General features: G+C 41.2%; 1 protein-coding gene across 13 annotated transcripts in view; it reads right to left on the minus strand.

Moving 5' to 3' along the window:
- LOC125450809 (microtubule-associated serine/threonine-protein kinase 4-like) overlaps window positions 1-23,821 on the minus strand; it is a 457,413-nt gene that overhangs the window by 136,681 nt on the left and 296,911 nt on the right. The window lies entirely within an intron of this gene.

Genomic DNA, 23,821 nt, shown 5'->3' on the forward strand with positions numbered 1-23,821 from the left:
AGCACAAAAGCTGACGTTTCGGGCCTAGACCCTTCAGAGCTCTGATGAAGGGTCTAGGCCCGAAACGTCAGCTTTTGTGCTCCTGAGATGCTGCTTGGCCTGCTGTGTTCATCCAGCCTCACATTTTATTATCTTGGAATTCTCCAGCATCTGCAGTTCCCATTATCTCTGATGCCATCCTTATCTGGTCTGGCCTACATACACTCCAGACCCACCGCAATGTGGGTCAGTTTGAACTGCCCTCTGGGTAATTAGGGATGGGCAATAAATGTTGGCCTTTAATAAAAGCAGGGTGCAGACAAGATGGAACAATACAGTGATTTTTATTTTGCAGTAAGTTGGCAAAAATGACTGCGTCCATTTCAGTGTCATAAAGCTGTACTATTTCTTGTCATCTTGTTTAGATCAGAGAAAGGTAAATTTCAATATTAAGGGTGGAAGGCCAGGAATTCACACACCCATTTGAAAAATACACTAAAAGCTGGCAAAGTGAGAAAGTCATTTTCAAGCTGAACAGAGGCTTTGTAAGATCCGATCTGGTATATATATATATATATTGAACTTGGGAAGAGGACAGCAAGAAAAAAAACAAATTTGTATCTGGGAGACACAGCAAACATATCACTAGAATGCTACCAGGCTTCAGGATTAAATGAAGAGGTCAGGATATATAAACTGGTATCTATTCCCTGAAATTTAGAAAATGAAGGGGTTATTAAAATCAAAGAATATAAGATAATTAAAAGCATCGATGGGGTAGGTACAGAGAAATAATGTCTTTCTATCAGCTATCAGAACAAGACTGCATAATGATATATGAAAATTGTCCTTCCTAGCTTCATATGAAAGGAGAATTGTTTGTCTTTCTGCATAGAAAGGTTCTAGATGCTGGATTAATCAAGCATTCCAAGATTAAACCACACATATTTTGATTAGAGCACTGGAATATAGAAGAAAGGTACATAGATTGAATTCAGAAACAGATCTGCCTCAATTTAACTGAGATGAGGTAACAGGCTCTAGGGGCTGAATGACCTACTGGGGTTTCTATGGAGAAATGGTTAGCAGTTAATAATGTTGCAATACGTGGTACAGATTTTTTGAAACCGCTTGAATACCAAGACAAGACTAATGATGGAAGTGGGGTTTGCAAAAATAACATCACTGTAGACCAAACATGGTTTGCAAAAAATTGACCTGTTTGTGAGAGTTTGACAACCTGTCTTCATGTAACAGTAGGACATTGTTTTTGTGGAGTGAGAGAAAGAACAAGAGCCAAAGGTTTTGTTGGGATTACCAGGTGGAGGAGGCTGGTGCAAAAAGCTATCATAGATACAATGCTGCATTTGGAAGATGACTCATTCCTTCTGTAATTCAACATCCAAAATAAAACCGATACCCAATATCCTGTCGAGATCCAAGTCACTTGCAGCTGTTGCGATGCTTTTGATGCATGGGACCAAAAGGTTAGTATACAAATCTCCAAATTAAGCAGGAACAACTTTCCTTCTCAAATAGATGACTGTAAAAGAAAGCTCGTTTGAAGGGGTTTCTGTTTCTACTTCCTATCAATCCAAAACAAAAACTGCAAAGTAGGAATTTCAGCCACGTGACCACGATGGGAACACTTTAAAAACAGAGGCTATTCCTCCAAACAGGTTTTTACTCTGTGATTAGAGGTGCAGTTTGAAAGACATGAAAGTACACAAGTGTTGGAATGTTTGCAGACTGCACAGAACAATTAATTATCATGTTAAGTGGGCAGCACCAGGGACCGGGTTCGATTCCAACCTCGGACAACTGTCTGTGCAGAGTTTGCACATTCTCCCCATGTCTGCGTGGGTCTCCTCTGGGTGCTCCAGTTACGTCCCACAGTCCAAAGATGCGCAGGCTAGGTGGATTGGCCATGCTAAATTGCCTGTAGCGTTCAGGGCTGTGTGGGTGATAGGGGGATGGGTCTGGGTGGGATGCTCCGAAGGGTGGTGTGGACTTGTTGGGCCGAAGGGCCTGTTTCCACACTGTAGAGAATCTACTCTAACCTAAAGTGTTACTTCATTTTGTCAAACACCTTCCATAAAGGACCATCGGTAAACTTTAAAGGACCAGCCTTCACATTTACCACATCTATGCCAGCCCAGTTTGGATTCGGAAACAGAGTTCATTCTAACTGTACAATGTCTGGTGATTATGCAAATAAAAGTAAAATCTTGTAAAGTGCTGAAAATCTGAATTAAAAACAAGTAGATAAAGACACATGGTCTGGCAGCAGCATTTGCGGAGAGAGAAACAGAGTTGAATGTTTTGTGTTTCAGAACCAATTCTGAAGAAGTCATGTCAGACTCAGAACGTTAACTTCGTTTCTCTCTGTGCAGATGCAGACTCTGCCAGTCTTAGTTTCTCTAGCACTCAGTGCTTTCATTTCTGATTACACATTGGACACATGCAGTCGCTTGTGTCTGGTAAGTAAGCATACGTTAAGTGCTGGTGTTAAGTATGGGAACTGTTACTCAGAAACAGAGTTATTTATAATCTGGATTTGAGGAAGCACTTAACATTGCTCCACAAAATAGAATATTTCAGCAGGTCCACACCCCTGCAAAGCTGGAATGCATTAAAAAGGATGTTAGACCACTGCACGTAGTAGCTGTGAGCTTGCATCTGTTTAATTTCAGCTGTGATGAAACTGAAACATAAGATCCTGAAGGGTCTAGACAGAGCAATATGGAAAGAATGTTTCCTCTTGTGGGTGAATCTAGAAATGGAAATCACTGCTTAAAATTAAGGGGCATTGGGAAGTCGCATATACATTGACCATCAGTCCACGTACAACATCAAAAGGATCTTCGTAAACCCAACAGGAGGCAGAGAAATTGCAGATGCATTTTAATGCAGGGAAATATAGTTATGAGATTTGGCAGCTGAATGCTTGGTGTAGATAACCTATTTAAAACAGAGAATGAGAATTCGGAACATAATGCGGAGCTAGAGGAACACACCAGGCCAAGCAGCATCAGGGGAGCAGGAAAGTTGACGTTTTGGGTTGGGACCCATCTTCAGAAATGACAAGAGGGAAGAGAGTTGGGAAATAAATAAAGATAGGAGGGGTGGTGCTGAGGAGGGTAGGTGGGATGGTGATAGGCAAGTGCAGGTAGGGAGTGGTGGGGATTGGCCAGGGGGATGGGTGGGGCAGATGGGTAGGAGAGGTTTTGTTTTGTGATACAGGATCGTCAGTCTTTGAAATGCTTTTGAAGGCTAGAGAGAGGTAGATCTTTTATAAACAAAGGGGGTAAAAGGTTTTCAAAGGGAGACAGGAACGTGGACTAATCTGATTAGCCATGATCTCACTGAATGGCAAACAGGTTCTGGGGCCTCAAGTATCCTGCTGCTCCAGTATCATATGTTTGTATGTAGACATAAGCAGGTTTCTGGTTGGTAGCCCGTGTCTGTCGACATGCTGGCACAGGGTTGGTACCAATCCTGTCTATGGATGATTTAGTGTTTAGAAGAAGTCAGCGTTGGGAAGTGGCATATATGTTGGCCATCAGTCCATGCACAACATCAAAAGGATCTTCATAAACACAACAGGAGGCAGAAAAATTGCAGATGCATCTTAATGCAGGGAAATATACAGTTATGAGATTTGGCAGCTGAATGCTTGATGTAGATAACGAGAATGAATAGGAATGAAGGAACGTACTTGAAGTATCAGTGGAGAGACGTCTCGAGGTTTCAGCCAACAGATCACTATGACTATCAACACAATGGGCAAGATATCACTGCACATGGTTGGTTATTAGTTAGATATTTTCTTAGACCTTTCAAGCTCAAAAAAAAATTGCATGCATAAGAAGTTTGAAGGTGCAGGTTGATAATGGGAATGCGAATGAAGTGCTTTTTAGACAAGCACACAAGTGGGTCACAGAGCTACTATGTGGTGTTGGGAGATTCACACTCTCAGTTTGTATTTGACTAGTGGAGATTTTTTCCCCAATTCCCATCAACTCATTTTGATGGGTTCCTTGATGCCATGCACATTTGAATACACAATACCATAATAATACCCACTATCAACATCCAGAATCTGAACTGGAAGAAGTACATAAATACTGTGGCAAAAACAGCAGAGTGTCGGATAGAAATTTGGAGGTGTGCATCCCACCTCTAAACTCACTGCATTCTGCGTACCACCTACAAAGTCCACGTCTGGAGTGTGACAAAATGCTCTCCACTTGCCTGGATGAGTGAAACTTCAACAACAATCAAGCAGTTTAATACAATTCAGGACAAAGCAGCCCACTTGATTGGCATCCCAACGTCACCTTATGCATTCAGGTCCTACTACTGACACATAGTAGCAGCAACGTACACCAACTACAAGGTGCACTGCAGCAACTCAAGTTTCTTTCAATAGCACCTTCCAAACGGGTGACTTCTACCACAAGGAAGAACAAGGGATATATGATAGAACCAGATCTGCAAGTTCCCCTCAAAGCCACACATCATCCTGACTTGGATCTATATTGCTGTTCCTTCAGTGTTGTTGGATTAAAATCCTGAAACTCCGTTTCTAACAGTACTGTGGATGTATCTACAGTCCCAACACACTATGAATGGCACTGACTGAAGAAGACTAACTATCACCTTTTCAAGGGCAGTTGGGAATGGGTATTTAATGTTGGCCCTGACATAGGACAGGCCTGTCCTATGAATCAATAAAAAAAGTATAAAAATGATTACAATCAATGTCAATGGTTTATTTACAATAGTATGACCTACTACAGCACGTCTATCCTTTCCAGGAACTTCCCACCAGATACTCTAAACCTTAGCTTGCCGGAAGTTGGTAGAATATGTCAAGTACAGAAAATACACTTCCAAAAACAAAAAGAGATGATGCACTTTGCCATTTTATACGCCATTTTCATTCATAACCAGATGTTTCCAAAAGCGTTAGATTAACAGTAGTGAGACAGGAGTTGCAAGATCATCTTCCGTGCAAGATTCCTGGTGGATGTGGGACTTTTAAGCCAGTAGCATAAGTTAAAATCAGCTTTTCCTTATTCGTTTGTCTTAAGTACAGTACATGCAGGATTCGTTCAATTTATGGTAAAGTCTACAGATGTGTTTAGATTATTTTCCAGACTAGGCGAGATGGAGAAATAATTAGAAAAGCTGAATTGCCCTTCAAGGCAAAGGTGATGACTGGAGGATAGCAAATGTGGTTCCCCTGTTCAAGAAAGGGAGTAGAGTCAACCCTGGTAATTATAGACCAGTGAGCCTTACCTCAGTTGTTGGTAAAGTGTTGGAAAAAGTTATAAGGGATAGGATTTATAATCATCTGGAAAAGAATAAATTGATTAGGGATAGTCAGCACGGTTTTGTGAAGGGAAGGTTGTGCCTCACAAACCTTATTGAGTTCTTTGAGAAGGTGACCAAACAGGTAGATGAGAGTAAACCGGTTGATGTGGTGTATATGGATTTCAGCAAGGCGTTCGATAAGGTTCCCCACAGTAGGCTATTGTACAAAATGTGGAGGAATGGAATTGTGGGAGATATAGCAGTTTGGATCGGAAATTGGCCTGCTGAAAGAAGACAGAGGGTGGTAGTTGATGGGAAACGTTCATCCTGGAGACCAGTTACTAGTGGTGTACAGCAAGGGTCGGTGTTAGGTCCACTGCTGTTTGTCATTTTTATAAATGACCTGGATGAGGGCGTAGAAGGATGTGTTAGTAAATTTGCAGATGACACTAAGGTCGGTGGAGTTGTGGATAGTGACGAAGGACGCTGTAGGTTGCAGAGAGACATAGTTAAGCTGCAGAGCTGGGCTGAGAGGTGGCAAATGGAGTTTAATGCAGACAAGTGTGAGGTGATGCACTTTGGTCGGAGTAACCGAAAGGCAAAGTACAGGGCTAATGGTAAGATTCTTAGCAGTGTAGATGAGCAGAGAGATCTCGGTGTCCATGTACACAGATCATTGAAAGTTGCCACCCAGGTTGACAGGGCTGTTAAGAATGCATACAGTGTTTTAGCTTTTATTAATAGAGGGATCGAGTTCTGGAACCAAGAGGTTATGGTGAAGCTGTACAAAACTCGGCCACACTTGGAGTATTGTGTACAGTTCTGGTCACGGCATTATAAGAAGGATGTGGAAGCTTTGGAAAGGGTGCAGAGGAGATTTACTAGGATGTTGCCTGGTATGGAGGGAAGGTCTTACGAGGAAAGGCTGAGGGACTTGAGGCTGTTTTCATTAGAGAGAAGTAGGTTGAGAGGTGACTTAATTGAAACATATAAAATAATCAGAGGGTTAAATAGGGTGGATAGGGAGAGCCTTTTTCCTAGGATGGTGACGGCAAGCATGAGTGGGCATAGCTTTAAATTGAGGGGTGAAAGATATAGGACAGATGTCAGAGGTAGTTTCTTTACTCAGAGAGTAGTAAGGGAATGGAACGCTTTGCCTGCAATGGTAGTAGATTCGCCAACTTTAGGTACATTTAAGTCGTCACTGGACAAGCATACGAACGTACATGGAATAGTGTAGGTTTGATGGGCTTGAGATCGGTATGACAGGTCGGCACAACATCGACGGCCGAAGGGCCTGTACTGTGCTGTAATGTTCTATGTTCTATGTTCTATTTTCAGGAGGAGAATCAAAAGTCCCTGGCCACTTTTCTGCATCTCCATTTGCCCTAAAAAAATTAATAAAACCAAATGCAGGAATTCATGTGAAATCAGTGGTAATATACCGAAACTCATCGCGTTCAGGAAATCTGTGTGTTCTTATGTTATGTCAGTTACATAGGTAACACTCAAAAGGTAGAAATTTAGTGATACAAATTGACCTAATAGTACAGTTTGTGTAAAGATAAAGTTCTTCCCTTGTGTGACTGATCTCTACCTACTCTTCAGCACAAATAAGACAATAAATAATTTGAGTAAATCATGCTTATCCTGACGTAACACGCAAAGCTGTAAAAATACCCGTTAATTCCCCCAAAGCTAATGAATCCACTATTACCATTGCTCCTAAGTTCCTCGAGCCCCTCTTGTGTACAACTGGACATTGCCACAAACTTGGTTCTGTTTGTGCTCCATTGAGAGAAAAAAAACACCATCACCAGCTTTCTAAATGGAAAACTGATTTTTGAGTGGAACCACATGGATCTCCTGCATAGCCTGCCTCTTGGATTGTCTGGTGGTCACCTAATTCCTTCTCTGCCTCTTGGCCCTTAAGCTGCAGTACCACCACTTTCCTGAAGTGATAGTATCGATATAATTCTCAGCCTCACAGATGTGTCACAGTGACTCCAGCCAATGCAATCGGAACAAAAACAAAGTTGCTGGAAAAGCTCAGCAGGTCTGGCAGCATCTGTGGAGGAGAAAACAGAGTTAATGTTTCGGGTCCGGTGACCCTTTCTCAAAAGTGATGGTGGCTGGGAAAATGTCTGTTTATATGCAGAAAACGGGGAGGTGGGTGGGGTAGGGAGTAAACGATAACATTGAGCCCAAAGACAGTTGGGCAAACAAAGGAGTTACTCATGATCAGGCTGGGAGGGTGAATTGTTGTTATCGGGGACTGTTAGTGACTAACAACAGGGGGTGTGTAATGGCAGGCTATATGGTAACAAAGCCTAATGTAATGGGTAGGGAGCTGGGAAATGGGAGAGTTTAGCCCCTAAAATTATTGAACTCAATATTGAGTCTGGAGGGCTGTGAGGTCTCCAAGCAGAAAATGAGGTGTTGTTCCTCCAGCTTGCGTTGGGCTTCACTGGAACACCGCAGCAAGCCAGAGACAGAGATGTTGACCAGGGAGCAGGGTGGCAAGTTAAAGTGGTGCCAGCCCCCTACCCCATACGCCAGGTCTTGTTACCACATAGCCTACCATTATACACCTGCTTGTTGTTAATCACTAACGGTCCCCATTAACAGCTATTCACCCTCCCAGTCAGATCGTTAGCAACTCCTTTGTCTGTCCAACTATCTTTCGCTGTCTTTGGACTCTATCCTATTAGTTACTCCCTAACCCACCCACCTCCCTATCTTCTGCACATCAACTTTCCCAGCCACCATCAGTTCTCCAGAAGGTCACCAGACCCGAAAAGTTAACTCTTTGTTTTTTTCCTTCACAGATGCTGCCAGACCTGCTGAAATTTGTTTTTGTTCCCAAATTACAGCATCCCCAGTTCTTTCAGTTTTTATTTGCTTAAGATCTGAAACCTGGAGCTCAAGTTTATGCAGCTGGCATCACATTCTGTCCATGTTTATCTAGCATCCATGATTTTCCACATATTACAGCCAAAGGCTTCACTTGACCAAGCTGAGCTACCAAATCTTAAAATTATTTTTCTTATGTTAACTTTACTCTACTTTGGATTACTTTATTATATAGCCTTGGCCTTTCCTTGATCTTGGTTTTCTCGGCTAAACATAAGTATAGCTATTTAGTTAAAAGTAAAACATTGAGTTTACAGCAATTTAAAGACAGTCCTTATTCACAGCTTTCTTACCACTCCATGACTGAATACATTTTCTGGGATGTCACAGTGCATCTACTGGTTGTCCTTTATCTATGTTAATTGTTATTTCTTGAAGAAGAAGAAGAAGGAGAAGAAGAAGACGATGATCAGCAAACATGATTTCCCTCTCATAAAACCGTTCTGGATCTGCGTGGTTGCATTGAGACTTTCTAAACGGCCTGTTTTAATGTCCTTAATAATCACTGTACACAGTAGAGTAGTTTCCAAAACTGAAAGGCAGCAATTTATTTGAAATACATTCATGCTGAATTACAGCAAAGGACTAAACAAAGTGTACAAACTGCTTGAGCTGCTAACACATTGAATTACAAACAGACTTGAAGTTTATGGATTTGTGTGTGGTTTATTGAAAGGGAGTATTTAAATTTGTCATTTTGCAAATACAATTTTGCTTAACAGGTCAAAGTGGAAGGTGAGTATAGATCCAACCAACTTATACAAACATATGTGCATGCAAGGCTCTAAGAATTCTTCAGTTTCTAATCTGCGAGGGCATTCAACAATTTCACCCAACACTACAGAGAGAGAGTGTCCTCAATTGTACTGTATTGGTGTACTACTTGCTGCAGTTAACATAAATCTGGCTCAATTTAAACATTTCAATCTAAATCAGTCTGATTCCAAGTAATATTTTAAGGCAAAAAGCAGATGAATCCATGATCTTCTCAAGTCCAATTAGCAATTCTTAATGACTGTGCCTATTCTCCACACTCAAAAGGTGATGCTTTGCACAGTTTATCTTTATTTACTAGTGAAGACAATGAAAACTTGGTGTTTTACGAGTTATAAATAAAATAAGCATCACTTTAATGAAGTGATGTGCATTCACTAAAAAGTCCAATAGTCCAAAGGGGTGGAAGAGTTGCAGTAATGGTCAAAGACGATATCACAGCCGCACTGAAGGAGGGCCCCATGGAGGACTCAAGCAGTGAGGCAATATGGGTAGAACTCAGAAATAGGAAGGATGCAGTAACAATGTTGGGGCTGCACTACAGGCCTCCCAACAGCGAGCGTGAGATAGAGGTACAAATATGTAAACAGATAATGGAAAGGTGTAGGAGAAATAGGGTGGTGGTGATGGGAGATTTTAATTTTCCCAACATTGACTGGGATTCACTCAGTGTTAGGGGTCAAGATGGAGCAGAATTTGTAAGGTGTCTCCAGGAGGGTTTTCTGGAGCAGTATGCATGTAGTCCAACTCAGGAAGGGGCCATACTGGACCTGGTGCTGGGGAATGAACTCGGCCAGGTGGTTGATATTACAGTAGGGGACTACTTTGGAAATAGCGACCACAATTCCGTAAGTTTGACAATACTCATGGACAAGGATAGGAGTGGTCCTAAAGGAAGAGTACTAAAAACTGGGGGAAGGCCAACTATACCAAGATTCGACAGGATCTGCGGAATGTAGATTGGGAGAAACTGTTTGAAGGTAAATCCACATTTGATATGTGGGGGGCTTTTAAAGAGAGGTTGATCAGCGTGCAGGAGAGACATGTTCCTGTGAAAATGAGGGATAGAAATGGCAAGATTAGGGAACCATGGATGACAGGTGAAATTGAGAGACTAGCCAAGAGGAAAAAGGAAGCATACATGAGGTCTAGGCGACTGAAGACAGACGAAGCTTTGCAAGAATACCAGGAATATAGAGCAAATCTGAAACGAGGGATTAAGAGGGCTAAGAGAGGACATGATATATTGCTGGCAAACATGGTTAAGGAAAATCCCATAGCCTTTTATTAAGATATAAAGAGCAAGAGGGTAACTAGAGAAAGGATTGGCCCACTTAAGGACAAAGAAGGAAAGTTATGCGCTGATTCAGAGAAAATGGGTGACATTCTTAACGAGTACTTTGCATCGGTATTCACCAAGGAGCGGGACATGACGGATGTTGAGGTTAGGGATAGATGTTTGCTTACTCTAGGTCAAGTTGACATAGGGAAGGAGGAAGTGTTAGGTATCCTAAAAGACATTAAGGTGGACAAGTCCCCAGGTCCGGATGGGATCTATCCCAGGTTACTGAGGGAAGCGAGAGGGGAAATAGCCGGGGCCTTAACAGATATCTTTGCAGCGTCCTTAGACACGGGTGAGATCCCAGAGGACTGGAGACTTGCTAATGTTGTCCCCTTGTTTAAGAAGGGCAGCAAGGATAATCCAGGTAATTATCGACCGGTGAGCCTGACGTCAGTGGTAGGGAAGCTACTGGAGAAGATACTGAGGGATAGGATCTATTCCCATTTGGAAGAAAAAGGGCTTATCAGTGATAGACAACATGGTTTTGTGCAGGGAAGGTCATGTCTTACCAACTTAGTAGAATTCTTTGAGGACGTGACAAAGTTGATTGATGAGGAAAGGCTGTAGGTGTCATATACATGGACTACAGTATGGCGTTTGATAAGGTTCCCCATGGCAGGCTGATGGAGAAAGTGAAGTCACATGGGGTCCAGGGTGTGCTAGCTAGATGGATAAAAAACTGGCTAGGCAACAGGAGACAGAGGGTAGTAGTAGAAGGGAGTTTCTCAAATTGGAGACCTGTGACCAGTGGTGTTCCACAGGGATCTGTGCTGGGACCACTGTTGTTTGTGATATATGTAAATGATCTGGAGGAAGGTGCCAGTGGTCTGATCAGCAAGTTTGCTGATCACACTAAGATTGGTGGAGTAGCTGATAGTAATGGGGACTGTCAGAGATTACAGCAAATATAGGTAGACTGGAGAGTTGGGCAGATAAATGGCAGATGGAGTTCAATCCGGGCAAATGCGGGGTGATGCATTTTGGAAGATCAAATTCAAGGGCGAACTATACAGTAAATTGAAAAGTCCTAGGGAAAATTGATGAACAGACAGATCTGGGTGTTCAGGTCCATTGTTCCCTGAAGGTGGCAACGCAGGTCAATAGGGTGGTCAAAAAGGCATATGGCATGCTTTCCTTCATTGGGCGGGGTATTGAGTACAAGAGCTGGCAGGTCATGTTGCAGTTGTATAGGACTTTGGTTTGGCCACATTTGGAGTACTGTGTGCAGTTCTGGTCGCCACATTACAAAAAACATGTGGATGCTTTGGAGAGGGTGCAGAGGCGGTTCACCAGGATGTTGCCGGGTATGGAGGGTGCTAGCTATGAAGAGAGGTTGAATAGATTAGGATTATTTTCATTAGAAAGACGGAGATTGAGGGGGGACCTGATTGAGGTCTACAAAATCATGAGGGGTATAGACAGGGTGGATAGCAAAAAGCTTTTTCCCCCAGAGTGGGGGACTCAATTACTAGGGGTCATGAGTTCAAAGTGAGAGGAGGAAAGTTTAAGGGAGCTATGCGTGGTAAGTTCTTTACACAGAGGGTGGTGGATGCCTGGAACACGTTGCCAGCGGAGGTGGTAGATGCAGACACGTTAGCGTCTTTTAAGATATATTTGGACAGGTACATGGATGGGCAGGAAGCAAATGGACACAGACCGTTAGAAAATAGACGGCAGGTTAGGCAGAGGATCTTGATCGGTGCAGGCTTGGAGGGCCGAAGGGCCTGTTCCTGTGCTGTAGGTTTCTTTGTTCTTTGTTACCAGTAAATAAATGATAAGCAATGGAATACATATTATAATAAAATGCTACCTCATGCTAATGTAGAATTTCTGTTTGATAGACTGAAATATTGTACTGAAAAAATTAAATGGATTCCCATATACCATTTAAAAACACATTGAAAATTCTTAGATCACTCATTGGAAATGGAAAAAAACCATTTGAAAATCACCGAACTGGTGTGGGAACATCAATTCTGCCTGGAAATGATTCATTAAATCGTTCAATAACATCACAGCAAAGTTGGCAAGAATAACAGTATCCCACACACTGAATTCCTCACTCAAATTCTAATTAACAAGGTATTTATCCTTCTAGGCTTTGTAACTGATTGATCTCAAATTATTCAGCTGGAATTTGCATTCATAGCAATAATCAATTGTTAGTTCTATTTTCCGTATTACTGGGAGAATTTCTCCTTTCAAAGACACACTCCTACCCCATCCCACCACCACTGTGGGTCAAATACAAATTTGCTCCATGTCCTCTCCACTGACATCTCTGTTGCATTCAATCTTGTCCAAACTGGGCCAATCCCAGATTTGATGGGCCGAATGGCCTTACTTCCACTCCTATGTCTTATGGTCTTATGCTCTTTGTATTGACAATTGCTCCTACCTGAGTCCAAATTCCTCAGGGTTTTATGGCTTGAGGCCTCCATAACATTGTGGCTAAGCTATATCACGGGCCCACAAAACCCTTATCCCTGCACCCAACACCAACTAAACAACACTGACATGCTCTTATAAAACCAACAACTCCACTCATTTTCCTAATCCAATCAGGTAAATCAACCCTTTATGGCAATGAGATAGCATTTGGACCACAGGCAAATTTCACAGACTGCATATTCATTGTGTGGTATCTGATCTCACTGCATCAGATAAGTAAACTTGTTATGGCCACCATCAGTTAAAACAAAATAACACTCATTCTTGTGGATGATCAAAACTCTCAAACCATGCCCATCATTCCAAACTAAAATAAAAAAGGTAGTCATTACTGCTAAATTCACAAAATAAGAAGTTTTCAGAAATACCACATGGAGTTAGATTTGAAATCCTTGTTATTTTGTTCAGAACATACACAAGGATTACAAGGTTCTTGTGGCACAATGGCAATGTCTCTCACTTTGAGCCAGAAGGCCAGGATTTGAGTGCTGCTCCAGCTTGACAGGTGAGTCATAATATATCTAAACTTTTTGATTAAAATTACAGTCTCTATTTAGATTTCAAACATGTTCTGTTTTTAATGCAGGACCAAAACATTACTTACAGACAAGATAAAGTAGTCAATCATACATCAAAGACTTGTGCTTAAGGTCATGTGCAGAGCTTCCTTTTTCAACGTAACTGACAACTGGTCTTTTGTTTTGTAAGTGAAATTATGGCTCCAGTTTCTATTTAAAAGTATTTGCATGATGACAAGCCAAAGACCACGAACTAAACCAATCATACTGTGTTTTGGAAGTTATCTTTTCTTTGCATTTGCAAACCTTTCTTGATATAGACAAGGGTGGTTTAGCCCAGTGCAGCTATATTAAAGAGGCAGAAAAACATTTTTACTCAGTGTTTGGCAAGTCTATCACCTGCAGGTTCTTGCATTTTAACCAAGTGAAAAGGACTACTAAAAGAATTAAATAGCAATTACCACCTTTACTGGCGTATATACAGATTATAGTATTGTCTGGCAGAGAGTCCAGAGAATACAAGAATGAGGCTAAATTTGGAGCAAAACCCTACACAGATAGACCATAGACAAATCATAGTCAAGTGCAGCAACGTTCCACTCAGTTGATTGGATGGTCAGTGTTGATCAGTTTGGCACCAACAGCACAGGGTTCCACCCCTGTTTTAGCAGAGCTGGACTTAGGACTTGGCTTATTACCCTACTCTAACTATGGTGACTGTGGCACTATGGGTCAGACATACCCTCATAGGCAGAGGACCCAACAAAAAAAATGCCTTTGAAGAAGTAGTGGTGAGTTGCCACCATGAATGCGAGTGGATTGCGAGGGCAGTCAATAGTCAACCACGGATCAGAGATAATGGGAACTGCAGATGCTGGAGAATCCAAGAAAATAAAGTGTGAAGCTGGATGAAGACAGCAGGCCAAGCAGGATCTCAGGAGCACAAAACCTGACGTTTCGGGCCTAGATCCTTCATCAGAGAGGGGGATGGGGAGAGGATTCTGAAATAGTCAACTGCTGGATGGGGAGGCGATGGCCTAGTGGTAACATCACTGGACTTTTAATCCGGAGACCCAAGTGGAATTTGAATTCAATAAACATCTGGAATTAAGAATATAATGATGACCATGAATCCATTGTCGAGTGTTGGAAAAACCCATCTGGTTCAGTAATACCCTTTAGGGAAGGAAACTGCCATCCTTTCCTGGTCTGGATTACATGTGACTCCAGACCTGCAGCAATGTGGTTGACACTTAACCGTCCTCTGGGCAATTAGGGATGGGCAACAAATGCGGCCTAGCCAGCGACACACTCATTCTCTAAATGTACTTTCTAAAAAAAAGTTGCTTTGAACTGTCTACTGCACTGATAGTTCAATAATAGCTGCCTGTCACCTAACTTTATTTACACTTCCTCATCATACAGGGGCAGCAGAGATGCATAACAAAATGTGCTCATCTTGCACTGCATACCCCATCTCAGCTTCCTCCAGCAATCCCCAACATCACAGATGCCCATCATCAGCCAATTCACTCCACATGATTGCAAGGAACAGCTGGAGGTAATAGATTATGCAAAGACTGAGTCCTCACAACATACAATGAACAGTGCTGAAGATATGTGAGCCAAAACTTGCTGTGCCCATAGCTAAGCTGTTCTGATGTTGGTACAGCACTGGTATCTACCCAACACAAAATTGCCCAGGTGTGTCCTGTACACATAAACAAAAGGACCAATCCAATCTTGTCAATTACTGCCCCGACCAGTCTACACTCCAGCATTAGGAATGTGACAAACAGTGGAATTAACTGTGCAATTGAGCAACATTTACTTAGCAATAACCTGCTCACTTACACTCAGTTTAAGTTCTGCCAGGGTCACTCAGCTCCTGACATTTTTAATGTCTCAGTTTTACAAAAGATCTGAATTCCAGAGATGGTGCAATGTCTTTGAAATTAAGGCTGCGCTTATTTGAGTGTTGAATCAAGGAGACGTATCTAAACAGCAGTCAATGGGATTGGGGTTAAAGAACAAAACAACAATGGTTGTGGCTGTTGGAAGAAAGGTCACTGCAATTCCATGGCATCTACGCAAGGTAGTATCTTGGATCCAAACATCTTCAGCTGCTTCATCAACGACCAGCCTTCCATCATTAGGTCAGATGTGGGAATGTTCACTGGTAATTGCAGGTTGTTTAGCATCATTGGTGTCTCTTCAGATTCTGATGCAGTCCAGGTTCAAATGCAGAAAAACATGGACAATATTTAGGTTTAGGCTGACAAGAGGCAAGTGACATTCACACCACACAAATGGCAGGGCAATGACCATCTCCAACAAGAGAGGATCCATGTTCCATTACATTCAATGATGCTACCATCACTGAATCCCCACTATTAATATCCTGGAGCTATCACTGACCAGAAATTGAACTGGAGTATCCCTCTAAATACTGTGGTTACAAAAGCAGGTCCAAGTCTAGGAGGCTAGCAATGAGTAACTTACCTGCTGACTCTCCAAAGTCTGTCCATCATCTACCAGCAATAGTCATGAGTTGATGGAACACTCCCCACTTGTCTTGATGAGTGCAGCTCCAATAACACTCAGGAAACATGAACCCATCCAGGACAAACCAGTTCACGTGACCGGATTACATTTCCAATAATTCACTTCCTCCGCCTCTGGTGCTCATTAGCAACAATGCGTATATGCAGAAATTCACCAATGCTCCTCAGACAGCACCTTCCGAACCCATCTGGAACATGAGTAGCAGCTAGGATACTAGGATATCATTATCTGCAAATTCTCATCGAAGCCACTCACTCATCACACTGACTTGGAAATATATCGCCATTCCTTCACTGTTGCTGGGTAAAAATCCTGAAATTCCCTCCTTAATAGCCTTGTGGGTATACCTATACCAAGTGGATTGCGGCGGTTCAAGAATGTAACAAACTTAACACTTTTTCAAGGGAAACTAGGGATGGGCAATAAATGCTAGCATGGTCAGCGACATCTAACTCCCATGAATGAACAAAAGGAAAACACTGTGCATTTGGAATTATGTACAAATGAGACTGTGTAAGGATGGCAGGTTTCCTTCCTTAATGGATATTAGAAAGCTATATGGTTTACAGAGTCCAGTAGTTTTATGGTCATCATGACTGAAAACAGCTTTTCATTTTGGACCTACTTTATGTGTTGTATTTAAATTCTTCAGCTGCCTTGGTGGGATTTGAATGCATGTCACTGGATCATTAATCTTGGTCCAGTAATATAACCATTATGTTACTGTACCCAATTCACCATTGGTAACCCATTTGACAAATTTGTTGCTTTGGTTTAGTGCTAGGAGCAAGTTGAGCTGTGGGGAGTGTGAGACCTGGTCAGTGAATCCATGATAAAGGGGTAGATACATATAAAATGGTAATGGCTGCACACAAACATCAGAAACTTATTGCTTGAAATAGATGAATAGTAATTTTCAAATAGGATCGGATAGATTGATGAGAAAGGGGCACGAAATTATGAGGTAATAAGGAAGGAGCAGAGGAGAGGAACTAACCAGGAAAAATGCTCCAAAAGGCCTCCTTCGTGCTGGAGGGCCTTATGAATCCAATCATTTGCAGGGAATAGAATAAAATACTTCCTTAACTGTGTGCACAGTTCTTACACCTTTTAAGCACTGGACCAAGAATTTAGAGCATCCATTACAAGGCAATTAAAATCTCATTTACCATGCTGAAAAGTTTGGAGTGAGCTATATTGTTCTAATATTTCATTTGATGGCAACATCAAGAGAAAACCTGATTTTTACAGCTTCTCCTGAGTTTCTGGTTTCCTTCTTACCAGAAATGCAAGTAATATGTCATTGTGTGTTATATATCTATAAATGTTGAAATTTCTGGCTGCATGAAAATATAACTGAAACTGATTTATTTATAAATGGACCATTTTCTCTTAATTGTTATTATAAAATAATAACCGACTTTCAAAATTTTCATATTCACAGCAGCTATGATCATAAAGAAATTAATACAGCTTGAGAAGTCATTAAGAATACAGTGAAAGGAATAAGAGAAAGTAGACATTTGGAAGGGAATGGGAGTTTGAGATGCAAATGGAAATGGCAGGTAGATTGAAATAGATTAAACAAGACAACTTAACTGAAGAACAGGAAGAACCCTTGTCAAAAAAAAATCAAAATACACAAGATAGCATTAAAAGGAAAAATTGGCATCCACTCTAATATTTACTTGTCTGTTTCAAGGACTTCAGCAGCACATTCCATGGAGAAATGCAGAAACACTGACAACAACTTTAGGACTTTCTCACTTAACAGTGCATACACAGGCTTTGGAATTTACTGTCAACTTCAGAGCACGAATGAAGGAGAACACTGGTAGCTTGCCAACACTGCTCCTTCAAAATCTCAGTTACGGTAGCCCATTCATCAGTGCAAAGTTAGTGGATGTTACAGTGAGGCTAAGGAGCTGTAGGTGCATGCATAGACAAAAAATTTCAAAGTGTAGATTGTATCAGTCTTCACAAATAGGGTTTGGGAGAAAGGTTATTACATTGACGAAGCTCTTTTCTGTGATGTATTCTTGATCATTTTCTCTCATGTGTCGTTGCTTCAATGAGGAAGGAAGACAAACTTGACCTGGTTCTTCTAATGAAGTAGCAGACATAAAAGCAAACACACGTTCAGGACATGATGCCAATATCGTAAATGAATAGTAGCACAACTGAAGACAAAGAGAGCAAAACAAGAAAGAAATGCATCCTTGACATAAAAAAGTTAATGTCAGTGACATTAATAAATATCCTGTCCAAGTTAAAGGATAAAGCTCGTCACGTACAGCAGTAAGATTGACAAGGGAAAAAATGTAAGTGGTTGAAAATAGTAAAAATTAAATTTATTTTGTCGAGATAAAATTGAAAGCTTTCATCTTGTTTCCACAGAAGCAGTGGAGATGAAACTAAATCTGTAAATGAGGTCAGGAATTACCTTGGAGCTACCCCTGTTCTATACTTATAACTTCATTAGAAGAGCAGTGGAAATTTCAGTTATGCACAAGAACAGAGTTGCTGTCATAGTTGCAGCAAAGTTACAGTTACAGAGGAACAGCAATTCTGGAGAAATCCCTGGAATAAATACGGCAGTTAAATCGTACTAACAAGTTTGAAAAAAAGGCAGAGGAGGCAAAGAATGCAGGAAAACTGAAAAAGGGAGATGAGAGAGACTAGGTGAGCATACGTCAGAGAATTAGCAAAAACACGCAAAACAACCAAACGAATGTCTTGGCAAACGAGAGGACAGTCAAAGAGAATTAAATTGGAGAGAGAACAGATGGTAGAAATATTTAAACAAATATTTTGCCTCAGTGTTTGTACAAATATTGAGATTGTAAAAGCAACAACGTATGTATGAAACAGGCAGCAAAGTTAGCATTTAAAGAGAAAACATTAACAAATTTGTGCAAACTTCAGGTAGAAGCAACAAGTCTTGATCATGTTATTTTCAAGATCCTGAAGATAACTTAGGGAATACATGATACATAGAAACACAGAAGACAGCAGCAGGAGGCCACGATTTGGCCCTTCAAACCTGCTCCGCCATTCGTCACAATTATGGCTGATTGTCCAACTCAACAGCCTAAGTCTGCTTGCTCCCCATAACCTTTGATCCCATTCACCCCAAGTTCTATATCTAGCTGTCTCTTGAATACATTCAATGTTTTTGTATCAACTACTTCCTGTGGTAATGAATTCCACAGATTAACCACTCATTGGGTGAAGAAATGCCTCTTCATCTCCATCCTAAATGGTCTACCACAAATCCTCATCCTGTAACCCCTGGCTCTGGATATACCGACCATCAGGAACATCCTCCCTGTATCTAACCTGCCCAGTTTTGAAAGAATTTTCTAAATCTCTGAGCGATGCTCCCTCATTCATCTGAACTCCAGTGAAAACAATCCTAAACTAGGCAATCTCCTCATATTCATCAGCCCTGCCATCCCTGGAATCAGCCTGGTGAACCTTTGCTGCACTCTCTCGAGAGCAAGAGCATTATTCCTCAGAAAAGGAGACCAAAGCTGCACAGAGGCAACAATTCTCCATAATGCTAGGAGAAAGAAAATTGCATCAGAGACTAGAACATGACAAATGCAACATCACTTGTAAAAAATGAGATCAATCAGAACATTATATATCTGTCACCGAGAAACTGGAGTTTATTATGTATGAGAAAATGTTGCGGGATGAGAATGGATAGGGGCATAAACTAATTAACCAAATAAATCCAGCACAGAATTCTCAAGGTAGGGCATGCTTGAAGGAACAAAAATTCTCTGCAAAAAGAATGTAATGTAAAAATGATAGGTACAGTTAAAGTCCATTATAAAATGGTTCAATATACCATGAATTATAGCTTTATGGCTCCCAAGAGATGTAAATCTTCATCTTCATTTTGCTAGTTAAAAATAAGAGTTTAAGTATTAGTGTGATCCAGCCATAATGGAATTCGATTTTCGGACCCCAACATCCACAGTATGAAGGGCCTACACTGTACATGGATTTTTTAAAAATGTTGTGATAGACATCCACTTACAGCATCTAGAAAAGGTAATGTGACCATGTGAACAGAACAGCAAATAGGTAGAAAGCAAAAGTTGGGAAAACATTTTCTTAAAAATAATTCTTTTGACTTGGCAACTGAGGGATAACATTGAAACTGGATGACCTTAAAACTGGGGGATCTGGCAAGTTGTAATGAGAAAATAGTAGAGGAGGAAATGATCCAATAGAAAGCACAGCTGGACGGCAGATAGAGTTTAAATGTAAAAAAAACAAAAATGTTGTATCGTTGTCAAATTTAGAAATGAACTAAGCACAGAACACTGGGAAACATCACCGTCTAACATCGTCCAGCCTATTAGTCTTTTGTATAATGTCTTTCAAATGCCTCCTCAATGTCCACATAGACATATTCATTGCCTAAATCTTCTAAATTACTTTGTAACTAATCTAGTTAGTTTTTTGACTGTCTTGATTTTTGTTTTTATTAGTCATTTTAGAAAACCATGCTGTTTTTCCTTCATTAGTTCAAGCTTTTCTGAAGCATTTGATGATTTTTTTCCCTCCCCCCCCCCCAATAATTGTGTCCAATACTTCATTCATCTCAGGTTAAACAGAATATGTTTACTAGGATTGCCCTTCCATTTTTTTCTTGGATAAGGGTATCTGCCACTCTCTGATATTAAGCCACTTCCAATTTTGCTCTCAAAGATTGGGAGATAGTACTAAGCCCTTCCTCTTACCTCACTACCTTTAGCGACCAAGGCTGCAAGCTATTTAGACCAAATGAACAGTCTACTCTTATATCCAAATCTTTAGGTGATGTCAATTGAGTTGTGCCCACCACATCTAGAAAGTGTTTGAGCGCTGTTGGCAGCTGCTAAAACAAAACAATAAAACAAAACAATACCTGTTGCCACCCACATAATCTCCACACTTTATTCCTGCCAATCCATATCACCTTTTGCCTCCATGAACTCTCATACCCTCCATGCTAACATATATCCTATTACCCACCCCAAATGACCCCTCATACCTTCCATGTGCCTCTTTATCCAACACATGGGGCTCCTCTCCATCATCATGCATACCTATAACTCCATCCATCCCTGCAGCTCTGGCTAGCTCCAACGCCAAATTCCTGAATCCATTTCTCCAGCCTTTCCACTCTTATGCCCACCAGGGCAACTTAATCAGTATTCATCATGGGCCCTTCTGACAAAGGGTCACTAGACCTGAAACATTAACCCTGATTTCTCTCCATGGATGCTGCCAGATCTGCAAAGCTTTTCCAGCAATTTCTGTTTTTGTTATTCCATCATGGGCAGATTTCAGTCCAATGTTGATACGATATAAAACAAAAGTTCTAAGTGTCTATTGCATACTTCATTTCATTAAAAAAAATCACATTCGTTAAAAAAAACCCATTCACTAAATTTCTTGACTTGAAGAAACGTAAACATTCAAATTTTGTAATTTCTTATAAAAAGGCACATTTAGATTCACAGCCCCACATCAAATACTTTATAATCACTTGGAGCTGTCAAACAAACTGCAAACTGAGGATCTCCCAACTGAGCTGAGAAGTCGTGAAAACCGTCAGCCTTACAATGACAACCCTCAGAATAAGGTCATTTGAGGTATGACAGTGGCAGTGGCAACGTCACTAGACAAATAATCCAGAGTCCTAGACAAGCGTTTTGGAAACTTGGGTGTTAATTTACATTTTCATTCAGAAGGACAACAGCTGAATTCCAATGGTCAATTGAAAGTGACAGGTTTTGAAACCAAGGCCTAATTCGACCAAGTGTTGTTTCCAGCAGCTCTGACAAAAGTGGAGTTAATGGCAATCAGGAGAATACTCTCCACTGACTGGAGCTAACATACAGGAAGATGGCTGTAGTAACTGGAGGTCTGCCATCTCAGCAAAGTGTCCTAGGCTCAACCATCCTCCGCTGCTTCAATGACCTTCCGTCATTCTTAAAAGGCAGAAGTGGGGATGTTCGCTGGTGATTGCACAATATTCAATACCATTCACCAACTCCTCAGATACTGGACAATATTCAAGTCTGAGCTGACAATTTGAAAGTGACATTCACACCACAAAGGTGACCCACTCTAACAAGAGATAACCTAACCATCATCCTTTGACATTCAGTGGCATTACCATCACTTGATCACCCCAGTATCAACATCCTAGAAAAGGGCTACCATTGACCAGAAACTGAACTGGGCAGTACAGATACAATAGGGAGAAGAGCAATTCAGAAGCTGGGAATCCTGCACTGAGTAATTCGCCTCCTGACTCCCCAAAATTGTCTACCATCTGTAATGCACAAGTCAGACTGTGATGAAATACTCCCCTCTTGCCTGGATGGTACAGGTCCAACAGCACCATCCAGAATAAAGCAACCAGTGTGACTGGTACCACATCCTCACATATATATTCCCTCTGCCACCAAAACTCAGTGACAGCAACGTACACCACCTACAAGGTGAACTGGTGTTGACTAATGCTCCTTAGACAGTACCTTCCAAACCCACGATCACTTCGGACTAGAAGGACAAGGGCAGAGGATACATTGAAAAACCACCACCTGCAAGTTCCCCTCCAAGCTACTCATTATTCTGGCATGGAAATATATTGTTGTTTCTTCACTGTCACTTAGTTAAAATCCTGGATAACCCTGCCTGACAACATTGTGGATCTACATACACCAAATGGACCGCAGCAGTTCAAAGCAGCCCAACGCTGCCTTCTCAAGGCAACTGAGGGTCGGTAATAATTGAATGTCCAGGGATCAATGGTCTTATTGCTGTGAATAAATAAACACCAAAGATGTTGGAATTTACAAATTCAATTAATGCAGCAGGTATTTTAAAAGAAACTAGTCTCGGTAACAGATGAAGTCATTCTTGATTGTTGTAAATACCCATCTCATCCATCAATGGTCTTTAGGGAAGGAATTCTGCCATTCTTATCTGGTCTGGCCTACATATGGCTCCAAAGTCATGATATGATTGACTCGAGTGCCCTCTAAAGGGCCATAAAAGGTTCAAGGGCATTTAAGGATATTGGTGATGCCCATGTCACATGAAAGAATGTCAAAGCATGAAATAACAAGCATTGACCTTTTAAAAAAACCTAGTTTCAAATTTACAAGTCAGGAGCTTAAAAAACCTTTACCACGTGACAGTCTTATTGAAACTATCTGCCATCAATAATCTCACAGGACACCCTGCATCTCTTCCAACAGGACATTCTGGACCTCTTCAAACAGGGCATCCAATCTCTCTAAATGGTTCTGGCAGTTTCTCCCAGGAAATACTAAACACTGGTTGTCAAATTCTGATATTCCACTGCAAACACAAGATCAATTTGAAGGCAGCTACACTCTAACATGCAAAAAGTACAAGTCAGCTGTGCTCCAAAGCCTCCCAACCAGTGGCTGCCAAGTTCAGGAGGGTGCGATCTCCAGAACTTGGGATCCAACAAATGCTGGCTAAGCCTGAGGCCCTCACTATCATGATCGAAAACCAAACCTAAACAACCAAACTTTCCAATACAGCCTGACTATTAATTTTACCCTCATGTCATCAAGTGATGATGGATGCTTTTAAAAAGCATAACGATTTTTAAAATCTGGCCAGTTTGTTTTAAAAATTCTTTCCAGGGGTGTGGGCATCACTAGGGTTGCAGAATAAATCCTAGCCACAAACTGCCTTTGAGAACATGGTGATAGGTCACCTTCATGAATTGCTGTAGTTTATGTTTTGTAGGTACATAGAAACAATGAACAATAGTAGGCCATTTGGCCCTTCAAGTCTCCACCATTCAATAGGAACAGAACTGATCCTCTACTTCAATGCCATGTTCCTACTTACCAATATCTCTTGATGTCTTTAAAATCTAGAAACTTATCTATGTCTTTCTTGAATACATCCG

The sequence above is a fragment of the Stegostoma tigrinum genome, chromosome 3 (genome assembly GCF_030684315.1).
Source record: "Stegostoma tigrinum isolate sSteTig4 chromosome 3, sSteTig4.hap1, whole genome shotgun sequence".
NCBI classification, from domain to species: Eukaryota; Metazoa; Chordata; class Chondrichthyes; order Orectolobiformes; family Stegostomatidae; genus Stegostoma; species Stegostoma tigrinum.